The sequence below is a fragment of the Eleutherodactylus coqui genome, chromosome 4 (genome assembly GCF_035609145.1).
Source record: "Eleutherodactylus coqui strain aEleCoq1 chromosome 4, aEleCoq1.hap1, whole genome shotgun sequence".
Lineage (NCBI taxonomy): Eukaryota > Metazoa > Chordata > Amphibia > Anura > Eleutherodactylidae > Eleutherodactylus > Eleutherodactylus coqui.
The window spans coordinates 32,335,517-32,353,852 of NC_089840.1; the positions used below are offsets into that span (position 1 = coordinate 32,335,517).

General features: G+C 47.0%; 2 protein-coding genes across 4 annotated transcripts in view; one reads left to right on the forward strand and one right to left on the reverse strand.

The window, feature by feature from the left end:
* CMSS1 (cms1 ribosomal small subunit homolog) overlaps nt 1-18,336 on the reverse strand; it is a 262,721-nt gene that overhangs the window by 58,896 nt on the left and 185,489 nt on the right. The gene's annotated exons all lie outside the window — the stretch shown is intronic.
* The window catches only part of LOC136624963 (filamin A-interacting protein 1-like), a 172,529-nt gene that overhangs the window by 26,403 nt on the left and 127,790 nt on the right, over nt 1-18,336 (forward strand). The gene's annotated exons all lie outside the window — the stretch shown is intronic.

The following is an 18,336-nucleotide window of genomic DNA, read 5'->3' on the forward strand; positions in this document are numbered from 1 at the left end:
GGTCAGAACAGCGTGGATGGCGGGCAGTTCATCAGAACCATCATCCAGCTTCTCTCACTGCAATGCTGCGCCCCCTCATAGTCTGTAAACTGGGCAAAATGTCTTGGCGTCGTAGAGTCACATCTAGTGGTCAACGCCCCTCAAGAGGTCCACTACACAAAAGTAGCGCCTGAAAGGCTTTTTAAAGGAGAAGGCACTTTCACAGCCTCTGGTGACGATCCAGTGTGTAGTCAGACCACAACTGTCAGCATTTACACATCCGCCTGAGTCAGACCTGCAGGCAAGAGTATTGCAGCAATTCGACATTTCTAATTGGGTGCGTTATTTTTTTCTTCAATGAGTTTATAATGAAGTATTCTGTAATAGGAGAATCCAGAACTGGAAGTGAAGCCCAATGTAATCTAGAGTATTCATGACTGGTAATAAAGTGCAGTAAGCAGTGCTCTCAATGGCACCACAGAACTGGAAATACTCAACTTGATGGCGCCATCTGTTGGACAATGGGTAGAATAATTACAGTTCCAGTCTATAGGATTTAATTACAGCCTTTTACAGAAAAAATTGAATTCTAAATTAGGCACAATTTTCAGATTTGTGCTGAGAATATTTAATATGACAAACGGCAATTACAGCAAATTAGAAGCGACTCCGCTTGTGAATATCGCTAATATATTATGTCACATATGCAAGTTTGGGAAACCACTGCGAATGAGCAGGCGGTAACAGCTCCATGGAGCATTTTCCCAATTTGCCATAAGCCTGTATCGATTAGTCTTTAGTTGGCTCCCCCTAGTGGTGGCATTATGTACAGCTCTGTGATGTGGAGGTCCAGTTCTGATCATGCAGAAATTACACTGAGTTGCATGAATTGTGAGTCGAAGGGGTTGTCCAGAATTAGAAAATAAGGACCTATTTCGAGACAGCACAACATCTGGCCATGTCTGGTATTGCAGCTTAAATCTGCAATACCAGATGCAACCTGTGCAAAAGAGTGGCGCTGTTTCTAGAAGAAAAAAAAACAAAACTTTTTCTCTAGTCTCTTACAAACCACTTGAAGTTTGTCTCATTCAGTCCACTATAACACTCAGGACCTTAGTAAAAAGTAGACAATCCCTCGTAGCCCGCTGCAGCTGTTATGTGACTAAAATAATATGTTCTGCTGGAATTATCCGGATAAATAAAACAACTTGGAAACCGATAAGATAGTCGGTGTTTGGAAAACATCAAACTTCAGCTGAATTGACAAAACTCCAAGCCAGAGAGAAGCCCACATATTGTCACCATATAATCTGCAGCCACGGTGAATGCCGCCCCCACACAACTGTGTTTACTGATGTGCACCGCAAGCAACATCTGCCGCTCACCAGCAAAAACACCAGAAGGTCAAAATTGTCCCCTCCGTGTAACCCCCCTGCACTACAGAAGGGGGTGCGCCACAACATTCAGGAAGTTAGATCCAACCAAAACTTTGGTTAGTTCAAAATTGGTTACAAAACAAAGTTTGCACTTTTTGCCGTCGGTCAGACAGGGGCAGATGGTTGACATTCGGCTGCTGACCTTGAGGATGACCACATATAGAAGCAGGAAGAGACTAAATGCATCCAAGAAAGGGCTGCAAGTGTCCAAACATTTACACCCCAGAAGAAGTTCCAAACCGCAGAGCCCAGATCTGAAAAACCCGGACCCCCTATTTATGTTCAAAGTACCAGAGCTGCAGCCCTATATGTTACTAACTGCCAGAGAGGGGGCACGGGCACAGCTGAAAATAGGGCAAAACTGATTGTGTCAAAGAGAAGGTAAGAAGAAAACCTGCTGCACCACAATGGAGTTAAAGGGGTCGTGGTGCGATATAAAGTTATCCCCCTCTGATCTCATCACCCAGGCCAATGTGCTCGGTCTTGTAGACAAATGATTGTTAATACGATGGTTTGTACCCAATGCAGTATTTCGTTGTCGGCAATATATTTGCTGTTCACATGTGGAGACGAGCTGCTGATAACGATCAGGTTGCATGCGATCGGCCAGTGAACGAGCATCTGTCTGTTCATCAGGGGCAGCTTCACACATTATCGGACAAACAAACCCAAACGGTCCTAGAAATATTTTTCCTCAATCATCAAACCGTGTAAGAGGCCCTTCAGGGTGGCCATACGCATAAGAGGTAGATCGGTCACATCTGTTTTTTTTCAGCGGGCACTGCCAATCACAGAATGCATATGGGAGCGTCCCTGATGGCAGTATTTAACTGCCCAATCATTTTAATCTTGGGAGATAAGCCATCACTAGAGGTGCCTGCAGGGAGGGGGCGGAGGAGCCCAGCAGGGAGGGGGCGGAGGAGCCCAGCAGGGAGGGGGCGGAGGAGCCCAGCAGGGAGGGGGCGGAGGAGCCCAGCAGGGAGGGGGCGGAGGAGCCCAGCAGGGAGGGGGCGGAGGAGCCCAGCAGGGAGGGGACGGAGGAGCCCAGCAGGGAGGGGACGGAGGAGCCCAGCAGGGAGGGGACAGAGGAGCCCGCAGGGAGGGGACAGAGGAGCCCGCAGGGAGGGGACAGAGGAGCCTGCAGAAGGGGGGTGTAGGGCAAGCTAGCAGTTGGCTCAAACAGCGGTCAGCACAAAGCTTTATAGCATGTATGGGCAACCTAACACTACAACACAGACTAGGCAATCATCTAGAACTGAGTTTCTTGACCTGCGGTATGTATACTACACAGGGTACACGCCATGGCTCTCAGGGGTACTCGTATTCTCCGCACGCTCTGCTTTTACAGCGTACATTCGACGTATAATCGTAGCCTTGGGGGTACTTTGCTGTGATTTATGTCAGTGGAGGTGTACTCCGCTCGAGAACATTAAGAAACATTAGGAACATTAAGAACTATATACATGTCCTTTATAGGTGCAGCATCTCCTTTATTCATGGCCACCACTGAAATATTACGGGAAGGTCTGTCCGTAGGATACGAGGCGCTGCACCATCTACCCGTCATGTAATAAAGTATGAGGACAAGAAAAGGATGCCGTATTTCACCGGACGACAGAAAACTCCCATCTGAAGGGATTAAGTTGCTATCTGGCGTTATTCCCTATCCTGCATGCAGGGCGGCGGAGTGATCTACAAGCGAGTGATCGGGGAGTGAGGAGAGCTAGAAGTGAATGATCCCAAGGAGACAGTCCCGGCTCCAGAAAGCTTGAAGGATCTGATGTCTCAGACAGTGATGGTATTATTTTTCCTGGCAGCTCAGTTCTGTCTTCTAGGAACGGTCATGGAGGCATCGTCCAAACTAAGAAGGGTCCGTGGTACCACCAGAGTTGTTTAACGACTGAGGGAGTTGGGCATCCTGTATAAATGATTCCTTTGCCATTAAAAACATGGCAGCAAATAACTTTTCCTCGTAGCGCATGCTGAGCCAGTGTTCTCCTACTACTGTGGGGCAAGTGACGGAGAAGTAAGCCAACGGTGGCCGGACGGTCGTTGTGTGCCGTGTTAGCGCCCTCAGTCCTGACCATTGAAGACGTCTTTGCTCCGTAGGTGCCACAAAGCCGGATTCCTTTGACATTTTCTTCCGGCAGTGGATGAAGGCAGAGTGCAGCCCCGATGCCTTCAGGGTTGTTGTTTTCTTGGATTACGGCCGTTTTTCGCTTGTCTGGGAAAATGTTCAGATTTATTAACTGCTGCTTAAGTCCTGGGATATTTTCACAGGCAGATAGAGCCATGAATTAGTCCAAGTCACATGTTTTAGATTTAAGATCTGTCATACTTATTAATCATTTGTCATCATGCAGAATGCATTGTATTGATCGGTCTTACGCCGATAACGTCTCTCCCGCCAGTTTCTTGGCTTCTTCATGTAAACATGCTGAGAACCAAGTGTATTTGTACAGGAAGTCCTAAGTAACTCTTATCTAAAGGAGTACGGGTGATGTTTTTCCTTATGGAGAGCACCACAAGGTTGTAGTGAGTCTTATAGGCTATGCAATGCTTGCTGGGAAAAAGCTATGCAAATGAGTGATAAAATAATAATCCTCCACCGCACCATCTATTGGAAGGTAACTAGCCTCAAATTGATGGCCTCCCTTCCATCAACTTAAATCCAACTGTGCACTGATGAAGAACCCCCGAAAGAGCTGTCTGTACATTGATATTGTGGTTTGTCTTGTACTCCTAGTCACGTTACAAGGGCTATTAAAAGGTTGTATATAGCATCATAGGAGAACTACCATTTCAGTAGTTGGCGCTGTGGAGGATTATTCCATCACTCATTTGCATGACTTTTTCCCAGAGAGCATTGCATGACCTGAAAAAGACTCCCTACACCCTTGTGGTGCTCTCTGCAAGGAGATACATTACTCTCCCTGAAATCACATTGATAAGACTCTTCCCCAGCCAACTAGGACCCTACTGTGCACTTATACGGGGCAAGAACTCGATAATACTATATGTGGATATTTAGGTTTGGCTTACATCCCTAGTCATGTTGCAAGGCTTCTCATTTACATAGTAAGAGAGAGAAAAATGATTGAAAATAAAGTACTGTATAGATAAGTTAAAATGGTCGTCCAGGATTGAAGAACATGGCTGCTTTTTTCCCCCCAAAACAGCGCCATACCTGTCCAATGGTTGTGTGTGGTATTGCACCTCAGCCTCAATGGGGCTGAGCTGCAATAATGGGCACAGTTCATAGACAGATTTGGTGCTGTTTGTAGAAGAAAGCAGCCATGTTTTTCTAAGACAACCCAATTAAATTGTGAGTACATCCCACCATCATGTCAGTTGTCAGTCAAGAATATAGTAGATACACCTAGCACGATATGATAGAATCAGCGGAAATGCGATGAGGTTAGGAGCCATCTCATATAGATAGAATACACGGTGTGTACTCTACAGCGAGCGACGGTAGGGCAGCTTGGCATTCTTTCACCAGGAGCAAAGATTCAGATTGCTACCCTATTTAAAAGGGTTTTACCACCAAAGATAAGTATCCCCTATCCACAGAACGGAGAACAAAAGTCTGATCTCTGGGGGAACCCGACTGCTGAGACCTCCAGTGATCTTGAGAATGGCCTACTATAAATTCCCTATGTGAGTGGAGAGGCGGTGTGCATGCATCGCCATGGTTCCCTTCACTTCTATGGCACAGAAGAAGATTGCCAAGAGCACAGATCACCGCCTGCCCCATAGAAGTGAATGTAACAGTGATCCAGTATGCCCACTGCCTCTCCATCCCATTTGGGTATTTAGCAGTGCTGGTCTCAAGATTGCTTGAGATCCCAGCATTGGACACTCCGTGGTCATACATAAATGTGTTTGGTGGTAAAACCCCTTTAAATGCCCTTACTGGCACCCAAAAAAAAAATCCCAGCAAGCCCCCTCACCCTTAACTAGGACAAAGGTGCATTTAGTCACAAAGATGATCACTAGAGATAAGCGAGCGTACTCGGTAAGGGCAAATACTCGAGCAAATATTGCCTTTTGCGAGTACCTGCCCGCTTGTCCCAAAAGATTCGGGTGTCGGCGGGGGAGGGAAAGGGGGGGGGAGGAGGAGAGGGAGAGAGGGGGAGATCCCCCCAGTTCCTCCCCGCTCTCCCCCGCCGCTCCACGCCATCACCTGAATCTTTTGAGACGAGCGGGCAGGTATTCGCAAAAGGCAATACTAGCTCGAGTATTTGCCCTTCGCGAGTACGCTCGCTCATCTCTTATGATCACTCAAAAGATGGATTTTGAGCAATCATTTCGTATAATCTACTAATTGGTACTAATGCCTATTAGTAAAAATTAGTAGCTTGTGAGCTGTGAGTAGCTGAATTTCTTCAGAGGATCACCTGCTGTTCTCTGAATAAATTCTTTGTTCTGCCGTGCTGATTACAGCTAAGACAATGTAATCACCTGTAATCAGCTCTTCCTGGGCAGAACACAGCGTGCGGTCCGTCTTATCAACTGTTCTACTGAACCACGGATTTCAAGCCGAATTGAAAACCATCGTTCGGCAGAAAACTGAAAGATGGGCACATTTACATACAACGATCATCGCTCAAAAGATGGCTTTTGAGCGATAATCGTTGTCTCTAAATGGGCCTTAAGAATGCTTAAAGGGGTCTCTTCCATTGTAAGACACATCTGATGAGTCGGTGATGTAGGATATGATCTGTGTACTTACAGTAGATCTATCAGATGCCCTCACACATAGGGTGATTCAGGCATGATGGGAAAGTGGGTCCTCCAGCCTGACATGGTCATCATCAGACTACACCAAGCCATCAAGCTGACTAATAGCAGTCCATTTCCCAGCAGGGCTGTGGAGTCATTGAGCCAAAAGGCCAACTCTGTGACTCTTCTATTTTTCCACACTCCTTCATAAACGGTTCACGTATAATTATTAGTAATAATAAGAGTTCTGTAATAAAATGACGACATCATAAATAATATAGAATGGGCCTCATTTATCAAAACGGTCTTAAAAAAATGGTCTTTGTTGTCAATTGCAACCAATCAGAGCTCAGCTTTCATTTTACCAGAGCAGCTTAAGAAATTAAAGCTGAGCTGTGATTGGTTGCTCTGCGCAGTCTTACTATTAGACAGTTTTGATAAAGGAGGCCCAATGTTTTTATTTTTAAGCCAAACTTGGAGTTGGTACATTTCTAGCAACATTGGCTAACTCCACCCAAAGCCGACTCAGACTTCATAGCTTTGTTTCCGGGTCGACAGACTTTGTAAGCCCGTACTAAAGGGCGAGCCACACTGTCTTTTGCACCATCCGTTTTATGTACATACCTCGGAAGTTTGTCCCGGCCTGACCGTGATTCTCTGGGTCCCATTCTTCTGACATCAAGGACTCACATCCTGGGCGCCATGATGTCGTCAGGAGCTCAGAAGCGTGACGCAATAGGCTCTGATTGGCTGCAGTGGTCAGGTGACTAGGAGTGACATACTCTTCACAACGAAAACTGGAGGGACAGCGTGACTCCAGCGCTGGATTACGGCGACAGAGGATGGGTAAGTACAGCTCTTTTGGTTATTTTAACACAGTTGTTGGCACAGGGACAATGTTGCCCGGTACTTGGACAACGCCTTTAACCCTTTCAACCAATTTATATCCTGGGGCTTACTCTTTTTCTGCTGTTAGATAACGGCGCTATCTGCTGGCTAAAGCCAGTACTGCATGAGGTAACACATTGGATAGGCTCCGACAGCCTAGAGGCTGACAATATACAGTAAGAGAACCCCGACGGACGTCTTCCAACGTCGGAGCTGTACAGCCTTAAATCATAATGTCTTCAGACGTCAGACAGTGGATTGGAAAGGGTTAACTGAAGGAATAGGAAGCATTGACGATATCTGAGGAGAACCGCAGGAAGTGGAGAATTGAAGAGCACCATTAATACTACCACATGAATCAGAGCGGGATGACTGCGGAGCACTAACATAAAAATCAGGCTTAATAGACTAAACAAATCTAATGGAATTCTTCAACGTTGCGTTCGGATACATGACGGGCGCTCCCAGCTGACATCCGCTGGAGGTACAGTTACTCTCCGAAACATACAACGCCAGGACTGGCTGGAGCGTAAACCGAACAGCTGGGCTCGGATTAGTCGCATCATCTCATCTCCACACGGACATTGTTATTTAGACCATGGAAAGAAGAACAAAGGAACTTCACATCTGGGAGAGCGAGGGCCATAATCTAACGATGTCTTCATGCTCTACGATGCTCAACTACATGAGGAGCTGCCTGAAAAATATCACCCATCTATCACAATTACATACAGAGCCATTCCCTAAAGTTTTGTAATTCCAGGGATCAAACCACCTATAAAGGCAGTAGGTCCAACAACGTTACTTTAAATATGTAGGAATAATCCCCACAGCGCCACCTATTGGACAGGTAGCTTTCCAATGAGTTAAAGGGGTTTTTTTATACCATGATTTAAATTAGTAATGAGGGAGCATACTCGCTAAGGGCAATTGCTCGAGCGAGCATTGCCCTTAGCGAGTACCTGCCAGCTCGAGAGAAAAGGTTCGGCTTCCGGCGGCGGGCAGGGAGCAGCGGGGAGGAAAGGAGGGGAGATCTCTCTCTCTCCCTCTCCACCTGCTCACAGCCGCAACTCACCGCTCCTCCACGCTGGCACCCGAACCTTTTCTCTTGAGCTGGCAGGTACTCGCTAAGGACAGTGCTCGAGCAATTGCCCTTAGCGAGTATGCTCGCTCATCTCTAATTATATTCCAACAAGAGGTCACATGGTATGGCAGCCTCAATTGTTGGCAACATCATAGGAAAGCGAAAGTAATTAGGCAAGGCCCTCTTTGTATTACCACTGATGCAGTGATAGAAAGAGGGCCTTGCCCAATTATTTTAGTGAGGCAACAGACCGACACTCTGCTATGACGTCACTGACAAATGAAGGCTTTCAGTCGTGACCTTTTGTCGAAACACAACCGGAAGTGGCGGTCCGACTCTGTGCATCCCGGTAAGAAATTGAAATCGACGAATACCCCCTTTAATATCGGACCTCCTTGCAGGCCTTGTAACATGACTAGATTTGTAAGCCACACCAGAATATCCATGTACACACAGCTGTTTTGGCGTTGTTGCGTCTCATTAGTGCAGAGTAGAATTTTCTTGGGGTGCTCTCAATAGAGGGAGCTAACACCTCCAGACACATTCAGCCCCATGCTGCAAGCTGGTAGCCAGAGCCGCTACTGCGAGAGCAAAGCTCAATGCCGGAGCAGTGCTGCTGCCACAAGCCAGAGCTAGCAAGGCTCGGAGAGGGAGCTGGAGCTTCTCCCCAAGAGGACGTCTGTGGTACGTGTAGTGGGGCTAGGCCATTGTGTTAGTAGTTAGTGAGGAATTGTGCCATCACTTATTTGCATAGATATTTCCCAGAGAGCATTGCATGGCCTATATGATTCTCTACATGGTCATGGTCGTCTCCACAAGGAGAAAGATTACCCTCCAGGCCAACGTTACTTTAACAAATCATTGTACAGGATTAATTTACTAGTGAATTAATTAAAGGGGTTGTCTCGCGAAAGCAAGTGGGGTTCAGCACTTCTGTATGGCCATATTAATGCACTTTGAATAACTTCTGTATGGCTCATAATTAATGCACGATGTACATTACACTTACCTGTTCCGTTGCTAGCGTCCTCGTCTCCATGGTGCCGTCTAATTTCAGCGTCTAATCGCCCGATTAGACGCGCTTGCGCAGTCCGGTCTTCTCCCTGGTGAATGGGGCCGCTCGTGCCGGAGAGCTGGTCCTCGTAGCTCCGCCCCGTCACGTGTGCCGATTCCAGCCAATTAGGAGGCTGGAATCGGCAATGGACCGCACAGAGCCCACGGTGCACCATGGGAGAAGACCCGCGGTGCATTGTGGGTGAAGATCCCGGCGGCCATCTTGCTAAGGTAAGAAAGAAGTCGCCGCAGAGCGGGGATTCGGGTAAGTACTAAACTGTTTTTTTTTTTTTAACCCATCCCTTGTGTTTGTCTCGCGCCGAACGGGGGGGGCCTATTGAAAAAAAAACAAAAAAAAAAACCTTTCGGCGTGGGACAACCCCTTTAAATGAAATGAAGATGTGCATTACAAGATGGAGCAGCTGCAAACGTTTAACTCGGCAATAACTAAAATAAACGATTCTATTAATAATTAGAGATTTGATAATGTAATAAATCTTTTGTGTTATCACCACAAGGGAAATTGGCCAACCTTCTTCCCATTACGCTGACTACCTACATCCGCTCCATCACAGGCTTTTACGTAAAGTGGTTTTGAGGCTATTATCTGTATTCACAGTGGTCTAAGAGGTTTAGGGATTGACACCTGATACTTCTGATGGTCTCGGGTGGTGAAGGGGTTCATAGTTATCGCTGTGGACCCCCTTATGTACATTGTACGGTTAAAATTAGCATATAATACCTATACTAGATGGAAGAAAATGGGATAGAGGTCAACATAACCTGCTATGAAAGGGGGAATGGAAGCAAGATGAATTTCTTTACTTACTTGCAGGATCCAAGATGTTGAGATATGGTGGCGGATTTATGTCACGGTTTCAATGATGACCGCTGTAGCTAAATCACTGCAGCCAAAGTTAGTGAGCAGGTGATTGGCTGCAGCAGTCACATGTCTCTGGTGTCAGTGATGTCATTGCTGGTTCACTGCAGCCAGAAGTGAAAACCAGTAGGGAACAGGGGACGAGGCAACGGCAGATTGGGAGCAACGGAGTACCAGGGAAGGGGAGTATGACTTCTTTCAATTTAATTTAGCAGGCTAAGAAGTTTCAAAAAGTTTTATTGCCCCCAGATAATCCCTTTAAGGGGACGTATTGGATACACCAACATATAAGAGTATCACAATTACTCCGTTCTCCTAAGGGATATCCTTAGAATAAGCCATAGACTGGTATTTCTCTTGGGGGGGGGGGGCTTTGGTACCAATGATGCCATGACAATCCAAAGTAGTAAGCGGCGGAAGAAAAGGTGAAGGAGGAGCCCACAGTCTGAGCATGCTCTGTCCATTGGAGTCTATGGGAGTTATTCCATAATGCCCACAGACTTTCATGGAGTTGGGCCAAGATATAACGTTATCCCCTATCCGTATATAAGCAATGTCCAGTACGGTCACTGAAATGAATGGAGAGGCAGCGCTCATGCACGTCCTCCACTGCATTCATGCAGGGACCTTTGGGATCCCAGGTCTCAAGACCAGTCATCGGACCCCCAAGGATCATAAAGTTATCCCTGCCCTGTGGATAGGGAATAACATTATGTATTGGTACAACAACTTTAATGAAGAGTGCAGTGCAGATATTCAGAGCTCCCAGGTCTATGGTTGGGATTCCCCTTTAAGCCTGTCATTTCAGTGCCAATGGCATTAATAGTAAGAGACATATTAATTTTAGTATATGGATGCTCCGTGGGACATCTGGGATAGCAGAGCCAGCAATATCTTGGTACACTTCTATAAAAGGACATCTGGAAAGCATGATTCCCCCTAGCCAGCGCTGCCCCTGACCGCTCTCCTCTTATTCTACCAGCAGTCTTAACATTTACATACTTGTCTTCAAGCATCGCTTCAACAAACACACTAACATTTACACAAAGATGCATTTACACGCTCGGAGGGGACAGAGAACGTGCGGCTGATACATCCGGGTACTAGAACAGAACGACACAATAGCTCTGGTGACCTCTAATCGTAGGTTACAGTCAGTAGAGGGTTTTCCTCCCCGTCATTTTTCTTCATTCTTCATTCCAGCTGTAAATTATTGAGGACCATAAATAGTAGATCAATGGGGGTATGCCGTCCAGGATCCCCACCGATCAGCTGTTCCCTTGGTAAATGGGTTCCTACACTGAGCCGATTTCCACAGGAAGCAAACAGCTCCATTCTTACTGTAGTGGCCAGGCTTGGTATTGCATGCAAAGGTCTCAATCACGTCAATAGGAACTTTATGTGTAATACTAAGCCTGGCCACTGCAATGAGAACGGAGTAGTCTGCTTCCTGCAGAAATCACATCAATACACAAGTAGACTGACCCATGGAACAGCTGATTGGTGGGGATCCCAGATGGAAGACCCCTGTGGATAGGCCATCAATAGTTCGCAACTGGTAAACCCGTTTAATATTAGAAATGTTTCCATGTCACAGTTCAAGGTGTAACTAACTCTAGTTTACAGGATGAGGGTGGTGACTGGCGAGTGTTTAGGTCTGACCCCTGTATACAGAAATTGATCATCAATGGAGAAAAGAAACTTTTCAGCACTGTATATAGAAACGGTATATAGTAGCTACTCATCTTATAAACAAATATTGCGTGTCGACAAACTATTAAAACCAGCGTGAATGATGCCACCGCAATTACAGAAGGGGTTGTGTGTAGGGGTATACGTGGGTACAGCATGGAGTCTGTTGTTACTGGATGCAGAATTAATGTAAGGAATTTGGCTTGTGGAAATCTTTTCTCCGGAGTCAGCGACAAATTAAGGTGCATTAAACTTCATTCTTTCTTGGCATTACAACCTCTTAGGGTAAATCGTATCAAGGTTTGATTACTCAGGAGCGCCCCCTACCATGAGGTGACCCAAGACTGCCATCGCAGCAGTCAATCTGCAGGACCTCAGGAGGTTGGCCACCCGGCCGGTGGATCACTGGCCTGGGCAGTAGTTACTTTTTACTGTCCATATTAATAATTGCATGCAGACACCATCCTGTCCAAAGAGGAGACCTCTGGGGAGGGGTCAGGGGTCAAAGACTGATTACAACAGTGGTGGCTGCCGGGCGCAGCTGCAAACAGAACGAGTAAAATGCTTGTTGGGTTGCTGCCCAGCTGGAGGTCCACAATGGGGGGCAATATTACTACTGGGGTCAATATCCCTTATTTTGGGGGGCCACCATTACCACTGGGGCCACTATGGGTATAACTTACTACTTGGGCCACTAAAAGGGGTCACTATTACTACTTGGGCCACTAATGGGGTCACCATTACTACTGGGGGCACTATTTCCACTGTGGCCAATATGGGGGTTGCTATTATTACTTGAGGCACTATTACTCTGTCACATCAGTCTCAATGGTTCTAATATGTGCTGGGTATCTTCTGTATTGGTGCTTACAATGCCTGCAAAACTAGTTTGTTTTTAAGGGAGGGGGGGGGGGTGAGGGTTGCCATTTCAAACCTCACCTGTGGCAGCATAGAGGCTTGGGACACCCCTGCTCTTACTGTAAAGAACCCATGTCCATATTGATGATGGAACTGCGTTTTCATCACACATACATCATGCTGTGGTCCACTGTACAGCGGTGCCAATATTTTGCATTTGCCTTGTATATGCTTATACTCTAAAGAACCCTTTCCATGTTGATCTTGATACCGCTTTTCCGTCGCATATAAATCATGTAATCTAGTCCACTACTGTCATGGCAGCAGATGTGAATCCACAGTGCCACAAAATAGATTTGGCTTAGGGCTACATCTGAGGGATACAACTGGGGTTCCCAGGTTTTCACCCTTAAACCTCAGCAGATGAGATCTTGTCTTTGCTGCTGGGGCCCCAGACCGTTATCCCAGAAACGGCCTCGATAATGTGGCTCTTGATGCAACTGAGTGAGGACTACCGTAATGTAGTACCTGAGGGTGTCGACGGACATAGTTGAGGAACAGAACCAGGATCAGGACATGGAGAATATGTTTGTAATGATGACACAGGCCAAGGGCCAGGGCAGGCAGCAGGAAACATGGCCAATAAACAGGCTGAAGTCAGGAGAGGTGGCGCTAGGAAAGCTGATAGAACAGAGATGGATCTAAACCAGAAGAGCGGACAGGACACTACAACACCTTTGCACACTAGGAGACTAATTGCTCAGGTAATTGCTAGGGGAAGAGGGTGCCTTAAAGAGGATATTCTTTGCATTATCCCCCCCAAATTGCTGGGCGTGTGCGGAACCTTCTAGGAGACAGGCAAGCATCACGCAAGGTGGCACCTTATGGACTAAAAAACTGATAGGGGATGCGACGTCTGCTTGACACAACAGAGGTTACAACTCTAGCGATGACTGAGAAGCAGAGGAGTCAGAAGACACAGTCAGCCACGACTAGTTGACTAGCAGAACCGCACAGGCCTTGGACTAGTTCATGTACCGGTTCTTTCCATTGACATTGTATACAATGATACACATAGTATTAATAAGGCATCTCCGCGGCATCTTTTCATCATGTTGAACAATCCAGCTGGTCGTTATAAGAGAGGTTTCATCCCATCTAGTTGATTTTGAATATATATCAAACGAATTCTAATTTGGACACATGAACCACAAATCTGAAATGGGAATCTCTAGAATAGGGTCTTCACAAGTATCACATCACAGGAAAACAAAGCAAATATCTTAACCCCTTGAGTGGCACGCCCGGAAAAGTTCCGTGACGAGCTCCACTGCTCATAGCAACATAGCCCGGAAGATTTCCGGGCTATGTATCACTATGGGAGCTGCAGAGCACAATGCCACAAGCTGTGACAGTGTGCTCTGCCTGCACAGACCCACAGAGAACAAAGCAAGGGCTTTGAAAAACCAGCAGAAGGTATTGCCGACATGTCGGCAATGTCCTGCTTTGTTTACAAGTTGCCATAGAGACCATCGGCTTGTCAGAAGCAAGCCGATGGTCTCTGTGGCAGGGACAGCTTGGTGCTTGGCTGTGAGAGGACAGCTAGGTACTAGCTCTTACAGCAGAGATCAGAGAAAACCTCCGATCTCTGCTGTGTTAACCCTTTACATGCTGCAGTCTATGTGACTGCAGCATGTAAAGGGCTGTCACTGCAGCATGTAAAGGGCTGTCACCATCGGACCCCTGGAATGTGATCAGGGGTCCTGATGGGTCCCTGTGGAAGTCCCCTAAAGGGACAAAAAAAAATAAAAATTTTTAAAAAAATTAAAAAAAAAAAAAGTAAAAAAATTATTAAAAAAATTAAAAAAACACTTGTCTCCCTTTACTTTGTAAAAAATCAAAAATACAATCACACATGTGGTATCCATGTGCGTCGTAATGACCCAGAGAAGGAAGTTAATACATTATTTAACCCCTTAATGACATGGCCCCTTTTTTCTTTTTTCCCCATTTCTTTTTTTCCTCCCCCCTGTTTAAAAAATCATAACTTGTCCCGCAAAAAACAAGCCCTTATATGGCCATGTCAATGGAAAAATGAAAAAGTTATGGCTCTTGAGACGCAACTGCAAAACTAGTTGAAATTCAATGATTAGACCATTTTAAAAAACCTGCCCTGGTGGGCACGACAGGGTGGTAGGAAACCTGCCACTCAAGGGGTTAAAGTGGCCAAAAATATTAGATAAAGGTTTGCTGAACCTGCCAATGTCAGGACCGGTCAGCTATGTGTATGGGAGAGTCCTCACTCATCCCTGCTGGAAGGATTTTTGGTTCCCGGGAAGATAAACTATTCAACCAAAAGTAACTGGACACCTGAGCAAGAATAAAAAGTAGTATATATTATATATGTTAATACAGTACTTAGTGGGGCTCCTATTTAATCAATACATTAAAAGGGGCATGCCTCTTCCTATATTAAGCACACGCCAACTTCTCCAAAAGTCTTCTTAGAAAAGTCCGACAGGTCCGAACTGGTGTACATTTCTGGTATAATTTATGCCAGCTTCTGGCATAAATCATACATAAATCTGTCAGTCCTGGTTGGCCACACTCCTTCCACTTTTTGGTAAAGTGTCGGGGTTGGTACAAAAAGGGGGAAAGATACAAGTTTTGTGCAAACATCTGTTAGCACAAAAATGTGTGAATTTTTGTATGCCATAAAGTGGCTTAAAACTCTTTAAGAATGTCCCCCATAGTCTTGGTTGTAGTGACAAGACCCATGAATACGGAGGTGGACCCTGACATTCTAGACAATAACGTGCTGCCGACAATGTGACAATACTCTGGGAAGGGTCCGCCATACTTCCAACAGAAGGACCAAGACCATGCCACGTAACCCATCCTCAGACCATACCGGAACCTCCACCGTACTTAAAGGGGTTGTCCCGCGCCGAAACGGGTTTTTTTTTTTTTTTTTTTAACCCCCCCCCCCCGTTTGGCGCGAGACAACCCCGATGCAGGGGTTAAAAAAACACACCGGGTAGTACTTACCCGAATCCCGGCGGTCCGGCGTCTTCATACTCACCTGCTGAAGATGGCCGCCGGGATCCTGTCTCTCCGTGGACGGCAGGGCTTCTGTGCGGTCCATTGCCGATTCCAGACTCCTGATTGGCTGGAATCGGCACGTGGCGGGGCGGAGCTACACGGAGGCGGCATTCTGCACGAGCGGCCCCATTGAAGACAGCAGAAGACCCGGACTGCGCAAGCGCGGCTAATTTGGCCATCGGAGGCCGAAAATTAGTCGGCACCATGGAGACGAGGACGCCAGCAACGGAGCAGGTAAGTATAAAACTTTTGATAACTTCTGTATGGCTCATAATTAATGCACAATGTACATTACAAAGTGCATTAATATGGCCATACAGAAGTGTATAACCCCACTTGCTGCCGCGGGACAACCCCTTTAACCGTTCGCACAACACACAGGTAAATGGCGATCCCCGGGATCCCCCCACACCCAGGTACGGCCATGGAGATGCAGTAGGATGATTTCAAGACTCCACATATTGTTCTTCCATTGCTGAACTGTCCAATGACGATGCTCCTTGCACCATTATAGACGGGCTGATTCATCATGCTTCGCGATGAACAGCTTGTGTGCAATGTCATAACCCATATACCCAATAGCGTGCAGTTTCCATCACAAACAATGGTGACAGCTCCAAAGGTCGGCATCTCATGAAACATGGTTTAGAACTAGAGTTGAGGGAACATACTCTGGCGAACTTGATGCTCGTTCGAGTATTAGCGTACTCGATGGTGCTAGTTACTCGAACGAGTATTAGGCCGTGTTCAATCCCGTCCCAGTTTTTGGCTCCTTCCCACTGTGACGCGTCTGTTTTGGCCCCTCCCTGCCGCGACGCAGCGCGCGTCAATGGCAAATTTTTTTGTCTGGCAGGGGTGTGGGGGGGGGAGGGAGCAAGGGAGTGAGGGAAGGAGCGAGCGAGCGAGGGGGAGAGGGAGGGGGCGAGGGAGGAGGCGGGGGAGGGGGAGGGGGAGAGGGAGGGGGAGAGGGAGGGGGAGAGGGAGGGGGAGAGGGAGGGGGAGGGGGAGGGGGAGGGGGAGAGGGAGGGGGAGAGGGAGGGGGAGAGGGAGGGGGAGAGGGAGGGGGAGGGGGAGAGCGAGGGGGAGAGCGAGGGGGAGAGCGAGGGGGAGAGCGAGGGGGAGAGCGAGGGGGAGAGCGAGGGGGAGAGCGAGGGGGAGAGCGAGGGGGAGAGCAAGGGGGAGAGCAAGGGGGAGAGCAAGGGGGAGAGCAAGGGGGAGAGCAAGGGGGAGAGCAAGGGGGAGAGCGAGAGAGAGACCCCCTAGAAAAAGAAAAAAAAAGCTCGGCACCCGGCGTCCGACATACAAAAATGCTCGAGTCTCCCATTGTAGTCAATGGGGTTCGTTACTCAAGTAGAGCTCTCGAATTTTACGAAAAGCTCGACTCGAATAACGCGGACCCGAGCATTTGGGTGCTCGCTCATCTCTATTTAGAACACGTGACATACTAATAAGACATGATCCATTCTACCAATAGGGGGGGTCCAAATATTTCTGGTAGGAAAGTGTAAACTGCTGGAAGAGGCGTCTGGCAGCGGCTTATTCCCCTCTACCCATTGAAAACACATGCAGGCTCCGCCAAGCTGAATGTTTCTGTATATAGGAGTAACAGCTGTAGGCCGAACGAGCATGGAGCTGACAGCGATCTGAAGTGTACGGGCAGCTTTACACGCCACCTCCTGACTTCAGGGCACTTAAGGACTGCTGCGAAACATGAAGGTAAAGTGCTCGATCTAATTATCGAGAAATCAGCATAACAAATAAAATTTTACGCTGAGGCCCCACAGAACACTCCTTAGCAATATTTGGCTAGTCTTTCCCATCTTAAAGCAGTTTATATAGTCTCAAGTATGATCTCATAGCTCCGTTACCACACACGAGATCCTGTAAGACCCAACGCTTTATTTATTTAGTAGAACACAGATTATGATGACAATGAGACATTCAGGGTCAGGATTCTTCAGACGTGAGGTCATGTTCTCTGGCAGGCCGAGGTACATTTGTTGATCTTCAGATTCAATGACACTTCTGCTTTGTGCTCCTTACAGAGCTGAATAATAACCCTTCATATTCATCAAACGCCACCGCAAACAGAAAAATGAGGTTTTCTCAATAAACCCTGTATGTACAACCCCGACAGAGTGAAGGAAACGGAGTGGACATAAAATAAACTGCAACAAAGTGACAGCAGTAAATATAAAGAAACCAGGCGGATCTAATCATCAACTTCAGCATCCCAAGTTAGGAACTGCCATAAACTTCTGCATACACTGAATGGCCCCTGTACTAGAGACCACATTTAGTAGAACGCTGGACCTCCATTGGCATTGTGCCGTAGATGCCGCTCAGTGATGAAATCGTCCTATAGGGATATCGGCCCCTGTGGACAGGAAGCGTCTTGTAGTTGCTGCACATTAGATGGAGGTGCTGATATTTTCTAACCAGCTGACAGGAAGGGGTCACCGATTCATGCTGCTTGCACCAACATCTGACCTCCCATCAGTATGGCGCAACAGAAGTGTGGATTCATCTGACCAGGAGATGTTTTTCCACTGCTCAGTGATCCAGTTTTTGCACTGTTTTTGCCCACTGGAGGCTATCAAAATTGGGATTATTCACCCTGGAAAAAAGACAACTAAGGG